The 19375-nt window shown below is 54.0% G+C and overlaps 1 protein-coding gene and 1 non-coding gene across 4 annotated transcripts in view; one reads left to right on the plus strand and one right to left on the minus strand.

Moving 5' to 3' along the window:
- The window catches only part of DOCK1 (dedicator of cytokinesis 1), a 306250-nt gene that overhangs the window by 174754 nt on the left and 112121 nt on the right, over nucleotides 1-19375 (plus strand). The gene's annotated exons all lie outside the window — the stretch shown is intronic.
- LOC130015996 (U6 spliceosomal RNA) lies at nucleotides 18561-18667 on the minus strand. The gene has a single exon (XR_008791203.1). It is a non-coding gene; the product is annotated as a U6 spliceosomal RNA (small nuclear RNA).

A 19375-nucleotide genomic window follows, 5' to 3' on the forward strand; every position in this document is an offset into this window, starting at 1 on the left:
GGCCAGCCAGGGAGAGAGTAAGGCCTGATTCCCAGAGCCATCGGAAGCCGGCCCGGCCCGCGGGCTGTTCTTCCTTGGCCCCCAGCTCACTGCATGTCTCGTGAGAGTCGGAATTCTAAAGCGGGGCTGGAGAGAGTGCAGGCCGTAAGACACCAACCCATTCAACCCCCACCCCCACAGGGCCCTCTGAGCCCACCGGGAGTGGCAGAGCCAGAAGTAAGCCCTGAGCTCAGATAGAGAAGGGAGCACCAAATAAAGGGTGTTGGGAGGATCCTCCCAGGAGGGGAGATGGATGCTGAAAGTAGACTATGGACTGAACATGATGGCCACTCAATGCCTCTTTTGCAGACCACAACACCCAAAAGGAGAGAGAGAACCGAAGGGAATGCCCTGCCACAGAGGCAGGGGGGGATGGGGGGGTGGGGGGGGGGGATATTATCCGTGGTGGTGGAAAATGGGCACTGGTGGAGGGATGGGTATTTGATCATTGTATAATCGAAACCCAAGCACAAAAGTTTGTAAGTCTACAACTGTACCTCAAGGTGTTTCACTAATAAAAATTAATAATAATAATAAAAAAAAAGTAAGCCCTGAGGACAGCCACGCATGTGCCCCCGCCCCAACTCCCTGTGAAAAATTCTAGGGTCTAAGTCTGCAGAATTATCAGAGGAGTCAAGACCCTCGGGGCTGCCCCCACGAGAATACTGTTCCCCTGTTGTGTGGCACTGCACGGGCACTGAGTTCTTGGGAAAGCGAGGCCGGTTGTGGAGAACCCTTGTTCCTCCTGTCTAGATTTGGTGATGGAACTGGTCACTGGAGGCCTGGGAGCGACAGGCTGGGATTCCACGCCCCGGGGCGTGCTGCTGGACACCAGGCCCGGTGGAAGGAAGAGTGTCCTGCCGGTTCTGCCGTGGGTGCTCGGCTCTGTCCTAAGGGCGGGTGCAGTCTCTCTGTCCACAGAGAGGCCCGGAACCCCCAATCTGCACCGTCCACGCCCGCCCCCACACAGCCCCGCCAAGGCAGGAGAGGGGCAGTGCTCGCCGGCTAATCCTGAATTTTCATCTCGGCTGATTTATTTAAGTGCTTCATGAAACCAAATAGAATATCTTTGCTGGAGGCCTTTAATACTGGAGCTATTAGAGTGACTTCTAAAATATAGTTTTGTGTTTTGATAGTTTCCAGACAATTGAGATAAATAGCTAGGCTTCTGTAGTTGTTCTTTTCTACCAGAGGAAAAAAAAAATGATGAAGTATTAGCGTAGGATGAATTTCTCACTGAGATCAGGTCAATAATGCATCAAGCCAATATTCTTATTAACGTCGTGTTTAATTCTCGCGCTCTGCGGTGTCCCAGGAACGAAGCTCTCACACCCCCTGTCGTTTCCACAACAGGCCCCGGACAGGACTCTCTGGTCATTGGATCGTAAGCCTGGCTCTTGTGTCACCCGTTCTGTGGTTTGTCACCGCGTCCCGCGTTAGCCTTCTGGCGGCGTTCTCTCGCTCTCGCCAGTTCGAATCTTCAGGCTGTCTCAGAACCGCGGCTCCGAGCACATGTGCCCTCGCTCATGAATGTCCACTCTCCAGTGAGGGGCTCGTGTCCCTCTCGCCCTGTGACACTGGCCCGCGTGTCCCCCGCGGTGTCCCCTCTGGGGAGCACAGACTCTGAGGCGTGCCTCGGGGGCATCTGGTTCCCGAGCCTCCCCTGGGCCGCTTCCTTGCCTCTGTGCGTCAGCTGGCGAGAGGCAGCTTTGAGGACCGTTTTTCATGTTTCCACTAAGATTTCACTTGATGAGTCGGAACGTTTAACTCACAGAAGTTCGGAGAAGGCTCAACTCGCCTTGGAATCGAAGAACAAAGGATGCGTGCGTGGGGTGTGTGTGTGTGTGTGTGTGTGTGTGTGTGTGTGTGTGTGTTTGTGTGAGGACTTGCTTTGGATTTTCATCAAAGGAAGCAAACTCTTGGGCCAGGGGAGCAGCTCGCAGGCTGGGGCGTGTCCCTCTCCTGCAGGCGTCCCGGGATCGTTCCAGGCCCCGCTTGGTCCCAAACAAACAAAATCCAGCCAAGTCTGAAGTCGGGAAAATGAGTGAGTTTTCTGAAGGTTGAACACAGGAGCCGGGACCTATTGGATCTTGCATGGCAGCTGCTCAGACTGGACCGTCCCCGTCCCTCTTATGGTGTGGACAAGGAGGGAGGGGCAGGGGCAGGGCCTACAGAGGGGAAGTCGCGTCCCCAGCTCCCTGTATTCTCCGAGCGAGTTGTCTGCCCGCTGGACTCCCTCCTGGGGTGCTCGGAGGGCAGAGGAGGCCGGGGAGGGGCAGAGGAGGCAGGGGGAGGGGCTTCCTGGTCTGGGTTCGCGTGAGAGATGCCCATTGGCTGTGGGCTGCCCCTGGCCGCACTGGAGACGTGAGCCTTGGCATGTCCCCGTGTCTCCGTCTGCTGCTCAGGCTGGTCACTGTGAAGCCCATGCCCACCGCCAGGCTGTCCTGTCTCCGCACACTCCTCGCTCCTCCCTGCCTCCTGGGGGGCCTCAGTGCTCACACCCCCAAGGCCCTCCCGCCCACAATGTGCCATCTCGAGCATCCCTGGGCAGCCCGCGGGGCAGTTCCCAAATCTCCAACCGTGCCCTGTGGGTGGCGGCGTCTTGGGAGCACTGGAGCAGGTGCAGAACTTGCTTGGCCAGCATGCTCAGTCCCCAGCCTGAAGGCGGGCACCCTGTCCGCCCTTTCCACGGGAATTGGGGGCTTGGTTTGGGGGGTCACCCCTGTAGATGCTCAGGAATTATCCCTCGGGGATTATCCCTGTGCGTTGAGGAATCACTCCCGGTGGGACCCAGGGAACCGTTGGGGTTGCCAGGGGTCGAACCCCGTCAACTGTGTCGGCCAGTGCTGTCTCTCCAGCCCAGTGATGGGTGAGTTTCCAGTGTAGCCCTTGAGAAATGTTCTCACTTAAAAATCTACGGGAGTGTTGTTGCCGTGGGCCATCCTTGCAGAGGGCAGGGGCCAGTGCCCCGGGGAGCACTTGTGGGGAATGATGAGACACTGCCTGGAGCTCACCTGGAGGGACAGGAGCGTCCCCGACGTGGCCAGCGCCGCTCACGGGCAGCGTCTCTCCCTGTTCCCTTTCATGCGGCAACAGCATATGCGTGTACGAGAGTCATGCGTGCACAGTTCAGAGGACGACGCCGAGAGGCCGGGCGGGGCGGGGAGGTTCAGCACCGACTCTGCCTGCAGGAACCCGGCTGATTCCCCGTCACGCGGGCACTGCCGACAGCAGCCCCCACGAAAGTGGACACACGGACATGCGCACCCCTCCGGCAGGAGACGCATCCGTGCTCCTTCCTTCCTCTCCAGAACCCCCCCGCTGCCATCTTCAGCGGCATGAGGTTAATGATCTCCGAATCTCACCCACACGGCAAAGCCTGGCAAGCTCCCCGTGACGTATTCGAGATGCCAAACACAGTGACAACAAGTCTCACGATGGAGACGTTACTGGCCCCGCTCGAGCAAATCGATGAACAATAGGAGGACCGTGACCGTGATCTTTCCCTGGTGGTTTCGCTGTATCCCGGCACTGCCCTCAGTGGCGTCCACTCTAGGCTGCCAGCCGTCACTTTTCCCGGATCCACTTTCCTGGGAACCCTTTGCCTGTCAGCGCCCTGGACCCGCATCCCGGGCCCCCTCCTGCTGATCGTCCCAGGTTGCTTCGAGCGTGTCCTGCCATCCTGCCTTGTGCTGTGACCACATGGCCTTCTCCCCGGGGGCGGGGAGGGGATGGCGCTGTGCCTATCCTTAGCCAGTGCTGTGACGTCACCGGCCTGGCTGCCTCTCGATGGGGCCCGGCATGCTGTGTCCCGCCCAAGAGAAACTCTTCCATCCTTAGCCCCCCCCCCAACCCCCTTCCCAGCTTACCACGAGAATTAGATGGGGACCTGGTTGCGATGGGCGTCTCGGGCTGCAGGCAGTGTTTCTTATCCTTATCCAGAATCAGAGTCACGGTACTTGGTCGTTAGCTGCGGACACCCATCGGGGTCCTCTCCCCGGCTCCGTAGACACCCACCGGGGTGTCCTTCCCGGCTCTCCATCCCACCCCCCTCCCCACAAGAGCGAACCAGCCAGAACAATTTCTGGCCGAAGCTTCAGCTGAATTCGTGCCCTGTTTAGCTGGTCTTCCCGCTCGCAGGTGGGAGTAATGATGGATTGGGAACAAGTCTCTGCCTTGTTTTCTTAGACCCGGAAATAGGATGAAACAGACAGGGTGGGTTTGATAGCTCGCTGACGGTGGACATGCTGATGGGTGGGCACAGTGATGGGTGGGCACGGTGACGGGTGGGCACGCTCTCAGGTGGGTGAGCATGCTGATGGTAGGCACGCTGATAGGTGGGCATGGTCACGGGTGGTCACGCTCTCAGATGGGGACTGCCTTCTCCCCAAACTCTCCTTCCGTGTCTGCACCATCCTGCCATCCGCACCCTCCAGGGCATATCAGGAGCCTGGGTCTGGTTTCCGGGACCCCCAGTGGCCCTCCGCTGCCTCCCGTGAGCCCCTGGCGAGTGTGGGAGGGGTCCCCTCTGTGGGACTCGGCCACTCGCTGTCCCAGGTGGTATCTGACACGGGGAGGGACCGGCTCTAGCCTCCGCCCTTGTTCACGGTCCCGCAGCCTCGCTTTGTACGGTTTCCCTGAGCAGACGCTTTTTTAGATGGTTCCATGCTTTCGGTCACCCCTCCCAGCTCGTGGCTGATGTGGCTGGGCGCTCACACCGACAATCGGGCACGTGGCCTGCTGTCCTTTGGGGCAGGGGCCCCACACCCTGGGGCGCTCAGGACTCACTCTTGCCTCCGCGCTCAGGGATAACTTCCGGCGAGGCTCTGGGAACGGTTCATGGTGCCCGAGAACCCGGCTGGTCCTGCCAGAGGCTGGTGCCCGGCCGCTGCTGTGCAAGTTCCTCGCCCCCTGGTGGCGTGTCCCGGTAGCGCCGTCCGTCCCTGCTGCTGCTCTCCCAGTTGGGTTTCGTCTCCGGGGTGCAGATCTCTGGGGCCCAGGATGCACCCCGCCGTGATCTGCATGTGTGTCTCCCCTCCTAGTGGTCCAGCCTCAAATCCCAGACACACGCTTGGTCAGGTTGCTGCCACGTTCACTTCCTAACATCTGTGTCTAACAAGAAATGTTTTCTGCCCCAGGGCATAGCCTTGACTTCTCTCAGCTGTTTCCTTTGGGGGCGCTCCATCGGGCGGGGCTGGGGATGGAGCCCGGAGCTCCCCCGTACCGGGCACGCGCGCCAGCCCTCTGAACCGCCTCGCTGGGCCCCCTCTTTTCTTCCCACGGCGTTTCCAGAGAGACGTGGTGGGAGCTGAGGTTGGAAGAACAGCACCCGTGGGACTCACAGGAGGGGCAGCTGGGGTCCAGTTCCCGGCTGTCTGCCCCTCTCTGCGCCATGTGACTGTGATGATGGCCTCCCCCGACCCTGCTTGGCTGAGGCTCACAGGACATGCTCGGTGAGGGCCGCCTCCCCGACGGTGGTGGGTGAGTGATGACCACCCGGGATGGGGGAGCACTCAGGCTGAGCCCTGGGCCCTGCTCTGGGATGGACAGACAGTGTGTGGGGAGGAAAAGACTGGATATGGGCAGGTACGACAAACTTCCTGGGCCTCAGGTCTCAGGGCCTGTGGGTGGGACCCCCCACCCCGCCCAGCCCTCCAGGGGTGCTGGAGCTGTGAGCTGAGCCCGCTTTCTCGGGAGAGCTGGGTTTTCGCTGGATAGAGCCCGTCTGCGGCTGCCTTCGGCATTACCTGGATGGGTTACGGCTCTCGGAAGCGTCTCACCTGTTCCTGCGTGGGATTCCCGGGGGTCCCCCTGTGTACGCCAGCTGCAGAGGGGCCGAGCCCAGCAGGCAGTACTGTCAGAAGGGGACTTCTCATACTGACTTCTCATACATACTTCTTGGGGCTGCTCCGTGTTCAGTGCTCAGGGTCACTGCTTGTGTTGGGGTTCGAATGTGGGTCAGCAGTGAGGGCAAGTCCATCCGTCCAGGGCGTATTGCTTTCTTCTTTCCTCGGCAGGTAATCCGTTTAAACAAAGTAAATTTACTTTTTACTGAATATTTCTAGTCATTTTGTATGGACACAGTAAGAGCTAGATCAAGCTTAAAGGTTGGCTCTTCCTGGGGGCATCTCGCGATATATCCCAGGCCACAGTCCTCAGGCCCGGTTAATCTTTCCTAACTCCAACCGGGTCCTTATTCAGGTACTTCTTTTTGGGATCGTGACAGAGTTTGTCCATGATCGTGCTCTTAACTTATTATGCTTGTGGCACTTAGCTGGTCTCCTTTTGATGCCAGGGTAGCTCACAGCTTGCCCTGGGTCCGTCCTTGTTCCTCGCTGGGACCCTCCTTTTGGAGGTGGCCTTACTTACTTCCTAAGTAAGGGCAACTGAACCTTAAGTCGAGTAAATATGACGGGTGCCCAGAAGTATTACTTGGAGTCAATTAACTCCCATGCCACGAAGCATAACATCAGCTGTCTTCCTGCGTCTGTACAAAAAGACCATGACTGAACCATGCCAATGACCTCAAGGGAAGAGAAAAGCAATGTAGGATTATCAGTGCCTGATGGAATTGGGTGTGCCTCAGGGGCACTGTTGTGGGAGTGACTCAATAAACCTAAGGATAGGAGCAAGGATACGCCAATGTTATCCAACAGAAATGGAGGGAGAAAAAAAGGGAAAAAAAACAAAACTGAAATGAACAGTAAAGCACCCGGAGTGGATGGTCACCCCCCTCTGTCGCCCTGACCCGGTCGTTTTCTACACCCCTGATGGCGGCTAGTGGGCAGTGTTCTTCCAGAGCTCAGTTCCCTTGCTGCCACTGGCCAAAAGGGGACCTTGTCCCCAGTACAGACTGCTCAGGGTGGGCCGAGGCTGAGGCAGGCATACATGCGGGTGCTTCGGGTCTGGTATTTAAAAAACAACTCTGAAAAAAAATTCTATCGGCGTATCATTGCTTGGAGTATCACGTTTCACTCAAATGAGAGAAAGAATCCGGAGTTCCGACCTCCGTCGACGGTCAAGAATCAGGGACGCTGTCTCGTTTGCCAAGGCGTCAAAAATCAGATGGGCTGGACACGTAATGAGATTTAAAGACGACCGCTGGACTAGAGCCGTTACCGACTGGATTCCACGGGATGTCAAAAGACCGCGTGGCCGCCCACCTTCCAGATGGTCAGACTTCTTCGTCAAGATCATGAACGATCGGTTTGAGGCCCTTCATGTTCCCAGAGCGAACAGATGCCATTGGGCTACACTAGCACGCGACAGGGACAAATGGAGACGTTACTGGCGCCCGCTCGAGCAAATCGACGACTAACGGGAAGTCAAGTGATCAAGTGATCATTGCGCCGTAACCCACGGTGAGCTTATGAAGGTTCCAGAAAGATTTCAGAGTCAGCACGTTCCCTGGGAGATGGATCTTAGTGATGCCCAAATCAAGATTTCCCCTGCACCAGGACTACATTTTTTTCCCTTTTTCCTCTCTACTACTAAAACGCTTCTCTTTCTGATTTAGGGGTTGTGTGAAGCCACAGGGAGGTCACCGGGGTCGAGCCCTGTGTCCCCGGTGGCTTGAGCTTTCCGGAAGCTACTTCCTCGTCACTGAGAGGCCAGTGGCCCGCAAACGCCGGGTCAGGGAGACTTTCAAACGTCGAGGAGGAAGGGCCTATAAATAAACTTCAGCCCTGCAGATCAGCTTCGGGTTGAGGATATTTTCAAAGAAAGCCGTTTGGGATCACATGCGTAAGGAAGCCAAGGAGTACATTCATCCTGTATGCTTATTGTTTAGAAAGCTAACCAAAAAAAAGCCATTAGTCTGATCTAAATTAGCATTAATGCTCTTTAATTGAATAACATGCTATTATTTAACTCACAGTTGTCTGAGCCTAATAATCTGGTTTTGCTAACGTCCCTTTAATTCCTCCTTATTTAGGAGATATTAAGTCTTCCCTGAGGCCCAGGGTGGGGAGGGGGGGGGGGACACGGCCCACTCTGGAGGATTTTCCAGTGCTCTGAGCACTCCAGGACCCTGGCGTGGTGTGATGGAGCAGAAGCAGCTCCCTCGACCTTTTAAAATTAGGATTATTTTTATTATTATAAGACCACAATTCACCAGGTTGTTCATAATCCGTTTTTTTTTTTTTTTTGAAGCATTCAGTGCCCCGATACCAGTCCCTCCCTCCACCAGGACGACCTTCTCTCCACCAATGTCCCCAGTTCTGCACCCACCACCCCAGCAGCCCCCTAAGCAGGTTACAAACAAAGTGACCTAATGGCGCTTGTTACAACATAAAGGCAGATGGAACGATCAAAAACAGAGCAATGAGAGTCTGTTCGCTAGGAGTCTCTGGAGCAAGGCTGGCAGATGAGTGACGTGGTGCAGGAGGGGGGTGGGGGGAGGTGGCTGTGGCTGCCAGGGCTTCCGGAAATACGGGGACACGGAGGAAGGCCACCCACCCCGACTCTGAGAAGGCCTGGAATTTTCAGCCAAAAAGAACCTGGTGTACCTGAAATTTTTGGCAGTCTGGCGACTCTGGAGCCCAGTCGAGAAGTGGTGGAGTCTGGCTAGAGGCATAGGCAGCTGGGTGGGGGGTGTGAGGCAGTGGGGGGGCACCCTTGAGAACACCGTCTGTTCTTCTCAGCCACTTGTCATTAGGGCGCCCCCTTCCTCCTCAGAGGTTGGCTCGGAACGGCCAAGCTGACAAGAGGAAGAGGGACTTGGGGTTCTTTGCACCCTGCCTGGGTGGGCCAGTGGGGAACGTGGGCTGTGAAATGTGGGGGGACTTGCTTTTAGGGTGCCCCAGCCCTGCGCCCGGGGAGATGCCACGGGGGGGTGGGGGGTGTTTCCTCTCCTTCGTTTTTCAGATTAAGCCGGACACCAGCCCCTGCTCGAGTACCCAAGTCTTCCCGAGAATGCCTTTTATAAACACGCTTTGTTCTGCGGATGCCTCCTTCAAAATTCATAGATTTATTTCCCATCCCTGGGTGATCCATTTTTAATGAGTTATTAATTATAGCAGAATGGTGTGTTTTGATGATATCCAGAGACAACTTTGGAACCTGCATTTTTAGGATGGAGAAAGGCGATGAAATATGAATGCGTTTAAGTGATCGCGGCCCGGCTTTGGCCCGGCTTCACTCCGCCAGATGAGGATCTGACCCCCGGGAATTGGGGGTTGGGGGGGCTGGGGCAGGAGGAGGGAATTTGTAAAAAAATCTTTAAAATTCAAAGTCCTGGATAACGTTCGGGTGGGTTCGATGTGCCTGGGTGTCTAAGTGGAAGGGAGTTAGCTACCCGTCGCCGTAAACGAGAGGCAGAGAGCCAGGAAGCTCGCGCAGAGTTGGGCTTCGTTGGACGATTTCTGAATTCTCACGAAGCTTCTCTGGGGCAGGGGGTGTGCTCCGAGGCCAGCGCCGGCCCTGTGCTCACACGTGACCCCCGGTGGTCTGGGGTCCGGGGAGTGGGAGCAGGTTCTGCCCACCTGAAGCATCTCCTTGCCGGCCCAGGGCCTGTCTCCCGCACCTTCCGCCTTCCTGGCCCCGGAGTTTCGAGATGCTTCACCCTGGAATCGTCTGCGCAGTCTGCTCGCTCGCTCGCATCAGAAATCCGGCGTCGGGAGGGGAGGAAGCCACGTGCCCTCGTGTGTCAAAAATACGGAGTCATTTGAGGGAAAGGGAGCAGAATTGCCGTTGTGAGTGGCCCTGCTTGTAATTGAAGTTTCTAAGTACTGCACTGACATTGGTGCCCATAATCGAGTGCTTTATTGGGACTGACAGGAACGGAGTCTCGCTGGCAGAGCACTCACACTCCCGTGCTCAGAGGCGGGGGGCCGGGGGCCGTCCATGCTGCCCGAAGGGTTCTCTTCCTCTTTCTCTCAGGGTGAGGACGGGGTGGCACCCCCGTGCCCACAGGGCCCTGGACTTCTCATCTGCCCGAGCCCGGTATGGTCCAGGCTGGACCTGGCACACTGGGCTGTGTCCGGTCCCTTCCTGCCCCTCCGGACCTGGGTCTGGCCTTTCCCATGTGTCTCCCTGGCATGCGCTCGGCCCTTCACCAGCGCTCGAGTGATGGTGTTTGAAGGGCCCGACGTGCAGGGAGCTCCCGGGGAGGACCCTTGGACCGGAAGAGCCCCCATGGCCGAGAGCCCCCCAACCTGTGTTCCCACGTGGCCCTTGTCCTGGTCTTTGCAGTGGTTCCCTGCAGGCCGGGAAGGTCGAGGGGACAGGTACGCTGTGCCTGCACTGAGGGCCATCTCACCCCTTGCCGGGGCTTGGACTGCACATCCCCCGGTCTCCTGAGCCCCCCACGAGCTGCGGGTGTGGCCCCAGTCCCACATGGGGTGCTGGCCACACCCCTCCCTTTGTCTCTCCATGACCCTCCGAGCCATGGTCAGCCCCTCACTGGGTTACCTGCACGCAGATCCTGGCCTCAGACACGCTCCAGTCCCTGACCCCGACGTGGGCCCCCCATCTGGCAGAGCCGTGAGTCGGGACCATGGTCCCCCTAGCCCCCAGCCCAGCCCTCCGCTCCAGGGCCTGGAGGGGGTGCTCCTTCCCTGTGGGGGTGGGTGGCCCTGGCCCCCCGGGTGGTCTCGGGTCAGGCTGGCCGTGGGGGTCTGCCCTCAAGGCCTCCCCAGGGGCTCAGACACATCCACTGCGGGAGCAGCACGGCATACCCTCAGAGGGAAGGGGCCGGCCCGGCTCTGAGTGACCAGGTGGCTTTCCAAGGCTCTCCTAAGCCCAGGCACGCACACATGCACACGGCCGCACCGCCCTGCCCCGTCAGCCCTGCGCCCCAGCTGCCCGTTACTCTCGGCTGGGGACTGGGACCCCTGAGGCAGAGGGGCCGCTTCTGCGTGGGGACACTCCCAGCAGCGACTTGGAGCCAGTGGACGCTTCTCGCTTCTCAGCTCTGAGCGGGGCCCCGTGTGCCCACGCTGCGTCCTTGAAAGCGGCTTGTGCTACGGGCAGCAGGGCCCGGGCTCCGGGTTCTCAGCCTGAACCCTGTCTGCCTGACTGTCTGTCTGTCCTGAGCTACAGACATGCAGGAACTGACCGGAGCCCCGGGCATCTCCCTGTGTGTCTCAGTCCTGGGCAGACTTCCCTCCTGTTCCCCAGAAGCCTGCAGGCTGAGAGCTGCCGTGTCATGTTGGTGGCCCTGGGCCCCCATAGACTGACTGACGCCTGTGCAGGCGCAGAGGAAAGACAGGACTCAGAGGGCTTCCTCGCGGCACCCTCGGGCACACACAGACGCACACACAGGCGCACACACACACACACACACACACACCCCACACATATATACACACCCCTTCACATTCACGGATATGCATGCATGCACACAGACACACACAGACACACAGACACGCACGCACGCAGGCATGCATGCACACACCTGCACAGACATGCGTGCACACAGACGTGTGTGCACACACACGCACATACCTGCACATACACAGACACATGTGCACATAGACACATGCACGTGGGCATGCAAAAAGGCATGCATACACACCTGCACATCCACAGACACACTGCATACAGACACGCACATGGACATCCACGCAGGCATGCACACACACCTGCACATGGACAGACACGTGTGTGCACACAGACACATGCACACAGAGTTGCACACACACACCTGCATGTGGACAGACACACTTGCACACAGACACACACACACACACACACGGGCACGCACACAGGCACGCACACATACACCTGCACAGTCACAGACGCACGTGTACACAGACACACGCACACAGGCACGCGCACACGCGGACACGCATTTCGTAACTGTGAGTTTCCACTCCCATGTCCACAGCGCCTTCCACCGCGTCCCTTCTCAGAACAGACACTGCGGCTTGGGGCGCAGGATTCTCTGGTGCTGGAGCTCCCGGGAACGGCTGCTCAGGGAAGCGCCTGAGGACCTTTTTTTTCAAAGACCAGGGGAGGAATCAATAACCTCATCAGCACTAGATTTCCTTATTAATTGGGAGAATCAGTCAGCAGTGCCATCGCTTTGGCGGAACTGAATCACGTCCCCGGCCACGTGCTGCCGGCAGGCCTGTGTGTCCGGGCCCCGAGCGGGGCTGACGGGCACAGCTGGGCCGGCCCTGCGTGCAGGGACCGCCAAGTACCCGGGCATTGTAGTGGAGAAGGAGGCGCGGCGGGAGGAGCCTTCTGAGGAGAGCAGGGGGAGGGGCCACTCAGAGCAGGGACCGGCCTCAAATACGGGCAGGGTCACGGGCAGGGTCACGGGCAGGGTCGCCCTCGGTCCCTGGGGTCCTGGTTCTCCCCAGGGGGTGACACTCAGCCTCAGAAACCTCCTGCCTCGGGCCTGCGCCCCTGCTCAGTGGTCCCAGCTCAGTGGCTCCTGGGTCCCTGCCTGCCCGTGTGCCCGCGACCTCTTTCCTGGGTGGGTGCGGGTGCCTGGGTGTCTCTCACTCTCACCTGATTAGGGTCCCCTCAGACCGCGGGGAGGTGAGTCCCGGGCTGCCGCTGGGGGTGGGTCCCGCTGCTGTCCCCTCGGCTCCCGTGTGGTTCATCCGCTCATAACGGTAGCTTTGTCTCAGGGCGTCGTCTTCTGCACTTGTGTCTGGGCTCTGGGCTCTTTGGACAGCTGCCCCCAGCCACTGGCCTGGCCCCTGCAGAACTGACCGGCCAGACCCTGCTGTCCCCTGCAGACTCGAGCCCCCAGTTAAATTCCAAACAAGTGGGCTTCCTCTTCCCTGGTGCTCCTTGCTTAGAACCGTTGAGTTTTACATTTTGCAAACTTTTAACTGCTTAGCCTGATAATTAGCTTGTGAAAAATATACTCAATTTTGCAAACAAGTAGTGATTCTGGAAAGTAATTAAAATTAGTCATTATAGTACCACTTTGTGGATTTACCTTCTATTACATGCTGTTAAGATCTCGTCTAAGTAAGATTAATAAAAAAAAAAAAGGTTAAAAAAAAAGTCTAGACAGAACATCTGTTGAGAAGTGACTTCCAATTTGCATCTTCTCTCTGGAGCTTGTGATTAGAGTTTTGGGTGCAGCTAAAGAGAACTCACTTGTATCTAGGATATTTTATTTTTAATTTTATGTCTGAGGCAAATAGCTAAGGTATCTCTGATGATCGTGTTCAATCTTTTAAAATATGAATTTTGTTCAAGGAGACTGATCTCAGTAAGCCAATGTTTTTTTTATTCCCCTCTTTCAATTATAAGGGTAACCATTCTGATCAGCACTCGGTGTCTCTTTGATAATTGCAAATGCAGTTCCAAGTTTCAATAAAATTAGCGGTATGCCTCTTCCAGTGTTTTAATTATGTCTCTGGGGAAATAATAAATAAGAACTACGGATAAGGCTTCCACAAATCGTGGTAAATTGCTGTATGTGGTGGTAGCCCTGCAGGCCATCTCCCTAAGAATTGGAAATCCAATCGGGTTCTGTTCATTCCTGTCTTTGCGAACCGCAATGTGAAACCATCCACGGGGTCTGGCCATCAGACCTCCGGATTCCTACCTGCCGGCACGAGAAGGGATCACCAGCCGCTAATGGACGTCGGCTCACAGCGGAAGCCGCGCGTCCGTTCAGCTTCCTGCCACTGCCTGTAGCCAGTCCAGGGCTGCTTCTGGAAGATTCTGCACGTGTTCGGGGGCCTTCTCCATGTGTCCGATGGATGCTGGGCCTGCCTACACATTTGCTCGATGAACGAATTAATAATGTGGCCCCATCCCCCCCCCACACACAGGAAATGAGTTTTCTGGGAATGTTCCCTTGTCATTTTTATCACATCTTGACCTCTCCTAAAAAATGATGTGGGGGAATCCTATGTGTGCCCCATCCGTAAGAATTCAGAAGTGTCCCTACAATGCTTTTCACTTGGTGCTTTTTCTCAGTTTGTGTTTTTTATTGCTGATGCATTTGTTCTTCCGTATAGTTGACATCTCACAGTAACACAGTAACACACATGCAGTTGCCCAGCTGTCTGGTTATACATCTATGCATGCAGTGTTCCAGTGCTCTGGTTATACTCAGCTATACATGCAGTGTTCCAATGCCCTGGTTATATTCAGCTATGCATGCAGTGACCCAGTGCTCTTGTTATATTCATGTTCGCATGCAGTGTTCCAGTGCTCTGGTTATACTCAGCTATACATGCAGTGTTCCAATGCTCTGGTTATATTCAGCTATACATGCAGTGACCCAGTGCTCTTGTTATATTCATGTTCGCATGCAGTGTTCCAGTGCTCTGGTTATACTCAGCTATACATGCAGTGTTCCAATGCTCTGGTTATGTTCAGCTATGCATGCAGTGACCCAGTGCTCTTGTTATATTCATGTTCGCATGCAGTGTTCCAGTGCTCTGGTTATACTCAGCTATGTATGCAGTGTTTCAATGCTCTGGTTATGTTCAGCTATGCATGCAGTGACCCAGTGCTCTTGTTATATTCATGTTCGCATGCAGTGTTCCAGTGCTCTGGTTATACTCAGCTATGTATGCAGTGTTTCAATGCTCTGGTTATATTCAGCTATGCATGCAGTGACCCAGTGCTCTTGTTATATTCATGTTCGCATGCAGTGTTCCAGTGCTCTGGTTATACTCATCTATGTATGCAGTGACCCAGTGCTCTGGTTATACTTATCTGGCCTCACATATTTTGTTAGGTTCAAGAGCCATCCTTAATATGCTTGATGAGGTCTGTATTAAACCAGTATCAGAGAGCCTGGAGCTTAAATGCTCTCTCCTTGGGAAATAACGGTAGGCAACGTGAAGAGGTGTCAGCTGGTGGTGCTTGGGGATCATAATGCAATATAAATATCATATGAGAATAATCTCTTTTAAATTTCTGTTCGAATACATCTCAGCAAGAGAAAATGCTAAATTACAAAAATCAGATCCTAAAGGTTGCCCATCTCTAAGAAGAAAAAAACAATCCAGGAAGAAGGCAAGGACATTGGCTGTTGGCATTACACCGTGATGTACTCTTGATGGTGCCTATGTTGTAAGTCTCTAAATCGAAATAAGAATCTGAACCCTAAGAAAGGAAAATCCACAGATACCAATAAATATTGACTGCATTTGCTTAGAACTCCTTGGGAGTAATCACAGAGTACTCTCAGTTCAATTATGAAATATACAGATCAGACTTAAGAGTTTTCCCAAATATACAAATTAAAATGTAGAGATTTTAACGGAAAACGTACTCCTCCCACTAAGAACCACACGGACTGGGGAGCTATTTAAGCGCCATCTGGGAAAACCACACAATATTCCTTGAATGGCGTAAAAATAGACTTGAACACACGGAGTGGCATTTTATGTGACTAATTGAGAAGGTATGATATCAGCCCTCCCAACTGACTGGAAAAGTCAATGATTTCTCTCAGTTTCCGTTCCACCGGGACCCGTTTCCGACTCAGCCCCGTGATTCTCGGGTCCACGAATAGGATGGGCTGTTGTCAGCAACCCAGGACAGGTGTGAAAAACAAGGGTGAAAACGGGAGGCTGAAGAGCAAAGCCTTTCAAAAGCTGCCGTGATTAACGTGTGATCCTTCTTTTATTAAAACCAAGTCTGTCTCTGTGTTTGTAAGAGCGCGGAGGAGTCTGCCGGAGTATCAGTCTTACTTACATATCACTTTCAGGGACTTTGATGATTTCGAAAATTTGTTCTTTATGTAGGATCGAGTTATATAGGAAATCCATCCTCTTGAGTTCCACGAAGGAATTAAAAGAGCTATGCTTGGAATATCACGTTTCACTCAAATGAGAGAAAGAATCCGGAGTTCCGACATCCATTGACGATCAAGAATCAGGGATACTGTCTCGTTTGCCAAGGTGTCAAAAATCAGATGGGCTGGTCACGTGATGAGATTTAAAGACGACCGCTGGACTAGAACTGTTACCGACTGGATTCCACGGGATGTCAAAAGACCGCGTGGCCGCCCACCTACCAGATGGTCAGACTTCTTCATGAAGATCATGAACGATCAGTTTGAGGCTCTTCGTGTTCCCAGAGCGAATAGATGCCATTGGGCTACACTAGCTAGCACACAACAGGGACAAATGGAGACGTTACTGGCGCCCGCTCAAGGAAATCGACGACTAACGGGAAGTTAAGTGATTAAGTGATTAAGTGAGTTCCAAGAATTGCAAGGTCTCTGCAGCGTGGAACCAGCACCAGCTAGAAGATTCCCCGCACTCTCCCTCCGGCCTCTCAGCAGGACCCTCTCACAGCAGTTTTGACCATTTCAAGAAAAGTGTGTTTTCTTTCTTTCTTTCTTTTTTTAATTTTTATTAGTGAAACACCATGAGGTACAGTTGTAGACCTACAAATTTTTGTGCTTGGGTTTCGATTATACAATGATCAAATACCCATCCCTCCACCAGTGCCCATTTTCCACCACCATGGATAATATCCCCCCCACCCCCATCCCCTCATCCCCTCCTGCCTCTGTGGCAGGGCAATCCCCTGTGTTCTCGCTCTCCTTTTGGGTGTTGTGGTCTGCAAAAGAGGCTTTGAGTGGCAAACATGTTCAGTCCATAGTCTACTTTCAACATGCATCTCCCCTCCTGGGAGGATCCTCCAAACACCCTTTATTTGGTGCTCCCTTCTCTATCTGAGCTGCCCTTTCCCCTAGAGTGCCCGGCTGGCCTCTAAGCCATGGAGTAAATCCTCCTGGTGCTGATCTCGGCTATTCTTGGGTATTAAGAAAAGTGTGGTTCCTTTAGCCTTGTCCCTGAGCTTCTGAGCCCGGTGTTGGAAAATTACCCATTTCTCTGTGACGTGTTCCGCCTCATTCCCCACCCCATTGTAAGGAAGCACCACGAGGGGCTTGTCCATTTCCCACATAGCAGACATGTCCGGTGGCGCTGGGCGTTGGCAGTTTTTATGAATGAAACTGCCTCTAAGCATTTCTGGAGAAGTTCTTGTGTGGACATATGTTGCACTGCGCTTTGGTAATGAATGAGCAGTGCTCTGCTGAGTGCTGAGAGCTATGGCAAAGACGTGATCATCTGCGTGAGAAACTGCCAAATTGTTTTTCCCAAGTGGGTGCAGCTTTCGGGACTGGAGCGATAGCACAGCAGGGAGGGCGTTTGCCTTGCACGCAGCCGACCTGGATTTGATTCCCAGCATCCCACATGGTCACCGAGCACTGCCAGGAGTAATTCCTGAGTGCAGAGCCAGGAGGAACCCCTGAGCATCGCTGGGTGTGACCCATAAAGCAAAAAAAATAAAAACCAAATGGGTGCAGCTCTTTGACTTCATGTCTGCGGTGTGGGAGAAACACCACCCTGAGCACTCTGAGAGTGCTCACTGCGTAGGGGTCTCCAGTGCTCCTGGGGCCTGGCGGTGGGTTTCTGTGTGGTTTTTATCTGCCTTTTTCTCCACCTGCTGAACTTGAGTTCTCTGAGAGAGAGGAACCAGTCCTGCACGGGGTCTCTTCAGGGGGTGGGGGTGGGTTTGTGTATGGTTTCCAGCTGCATTGTTTTCTCACAACTGGTGACCCGAATGCCCTTTCATGTACAACTTCACCATATGTGATTGTGTTTTTTTGTGTGTTTGCTGAAGTGTCTGTTTTGCTTTATCGACGGTTTTAAATGGGTTCTTGGCTTTCTTATTAGAGCTCTTTCAAATTTCTTCCTCTCTCCTGGGTACGAGCCCTTCGGCGGAGGCGTTTCACCAACATCCTTCAGGCCTGCTTGTGTTTTTTTTTCAGCTTCTCTTTTTCATGTGTCAGCATCCTTTTTACCGAGATGTAATCGACACCTAGCATATCGGCTTCTTAGACGCATGATGGACCAAATGCGTGTCTATTTGGGGAATGCTCTGCCACTAAGCCTAGTCAGTCAATGGTCATCAGCACACAGAGCTAAAAAATATATATTTTTTTGTGACGTGTATGTTCCAGTATACAGGCATTATTAGAAATTAGAGTGACCAGGTTGTATATTACATCCCCCGGGCTGATGATTTTATAGCTGCACGTCTGTACCTCTTGATCCCGTCTCCATTTCGCCTGTTGGGCACAGCCCAGCCTCTGGCCACACCGACTTCTGCTCTGTGTCTTTGAGGATTCATTGGTTGGTTGGTTGGTTTTCAGATTCCACTTTTATATTTTTCCATGTTTTTATTTTTTTTAAATTTTTATTAGTGAGCTGGAGCGATAGAACAGCGGTAGGGCATTTGCCTTGCACACAGCCAACCCGGCCAAGCCGGGTTCGATTCCTCCACCCCTCTCAAAGAGCCCGGAAAGCTACTGGGAGTATCTCGCCCGCACGGCAGAGCCTGGCAAACTACCTGTGACGTATTCGATATGCCAAACACAGTAACAACAAGTCTCAAAATGGAGATATTACTGGGCCCTCTCGAGCAAATTGATGAACAACGGGAGGACATTCTTCTTCTTCTTCTTCTTCTTCTAGTGAAACACCATGAGGTACAGTTGTAGACTTACAGATTTTTGTGCTTGGGTTTCAGTTGTACAATGGTTGAATACCCATCCCTCCACCAGTGCCCATTCTCCAAAAAGTACGGAACGCTTCACGAATTTGCGGGTCATCCTTGCGCAGGGGCCATGCTAATCTTCTCTGTGTCATTCCAATTTTAGTATATGTGCTGCCGAAGCGAGAACTTCAGATTCCACTTTTAAAAAGTGAGATGATTCGGTGGAGGGATGGGTACCCGATCATTGTATGACTGAAACATAATCATGGAAGTGTGTAAGTCTGTAACTGCATCTCACGGTGATTCGTTTAAGAAAAGAAAAAGTGAGATGATCCAGTGTTGCCATTCTGTCATTTATTCGACTTGGTGTGAAGCCCTCAGGGTCCATCCATGATGTCCCAACAAGTGACGAATCTCCCGTCTTTTTATAACTCAACAGTGCTCCGTTGATATATGCACCCGCATTTGCATCCTCTCTCATCTGTTGATGTTTCATATCTTTACTCTTACAAATAATACTGACCGATTTGGGCTGGGGATCAGACCTCCCAGCTGTGACGGGTTCTGTCCTCTGGCTGAGAGCCAAGAGCAGGAAGGGTTTCTCGCTCCTGGGTTGCTTTTCTGTGGAACTTTTGAACCACTCCCCAGTCCTCTGCAGTTCCAGCTATGCAGTTCCAGCCTGTGCACGACCCCCTTCCCTCCCCTTCTCTCCCTTCCTCTCCCGGGCTTCTCTTTCCTGTCTGTGTGGTACCCGCGGGGAGCAGGCATGGGGCCATCTCCCCGTGGGTTTGATGCGCAGAAGATGAAATTCTGATCCTTTCCTTTCAAAGGCTGAGTCGGGGTTTCCTCTATCGATGTTTATTGTATGTTTTGTCTTGTTTCATGTTTTCTTCTC

Source organism: Sorex fumeus, unplaced genomic scaffold, assembly GCF_029834395.1.
Source record: "Sorex fumeus unplaced genomic scaffold, SorFum_2.1 ptg000142l, whole genome shotgun sequence".
Lineage (NCBI taxonomy): Eukaryota > Metazoa > Chordata > Mammalia > Eulipotyphla > Soricidae > Sorex > Sorex fumeus.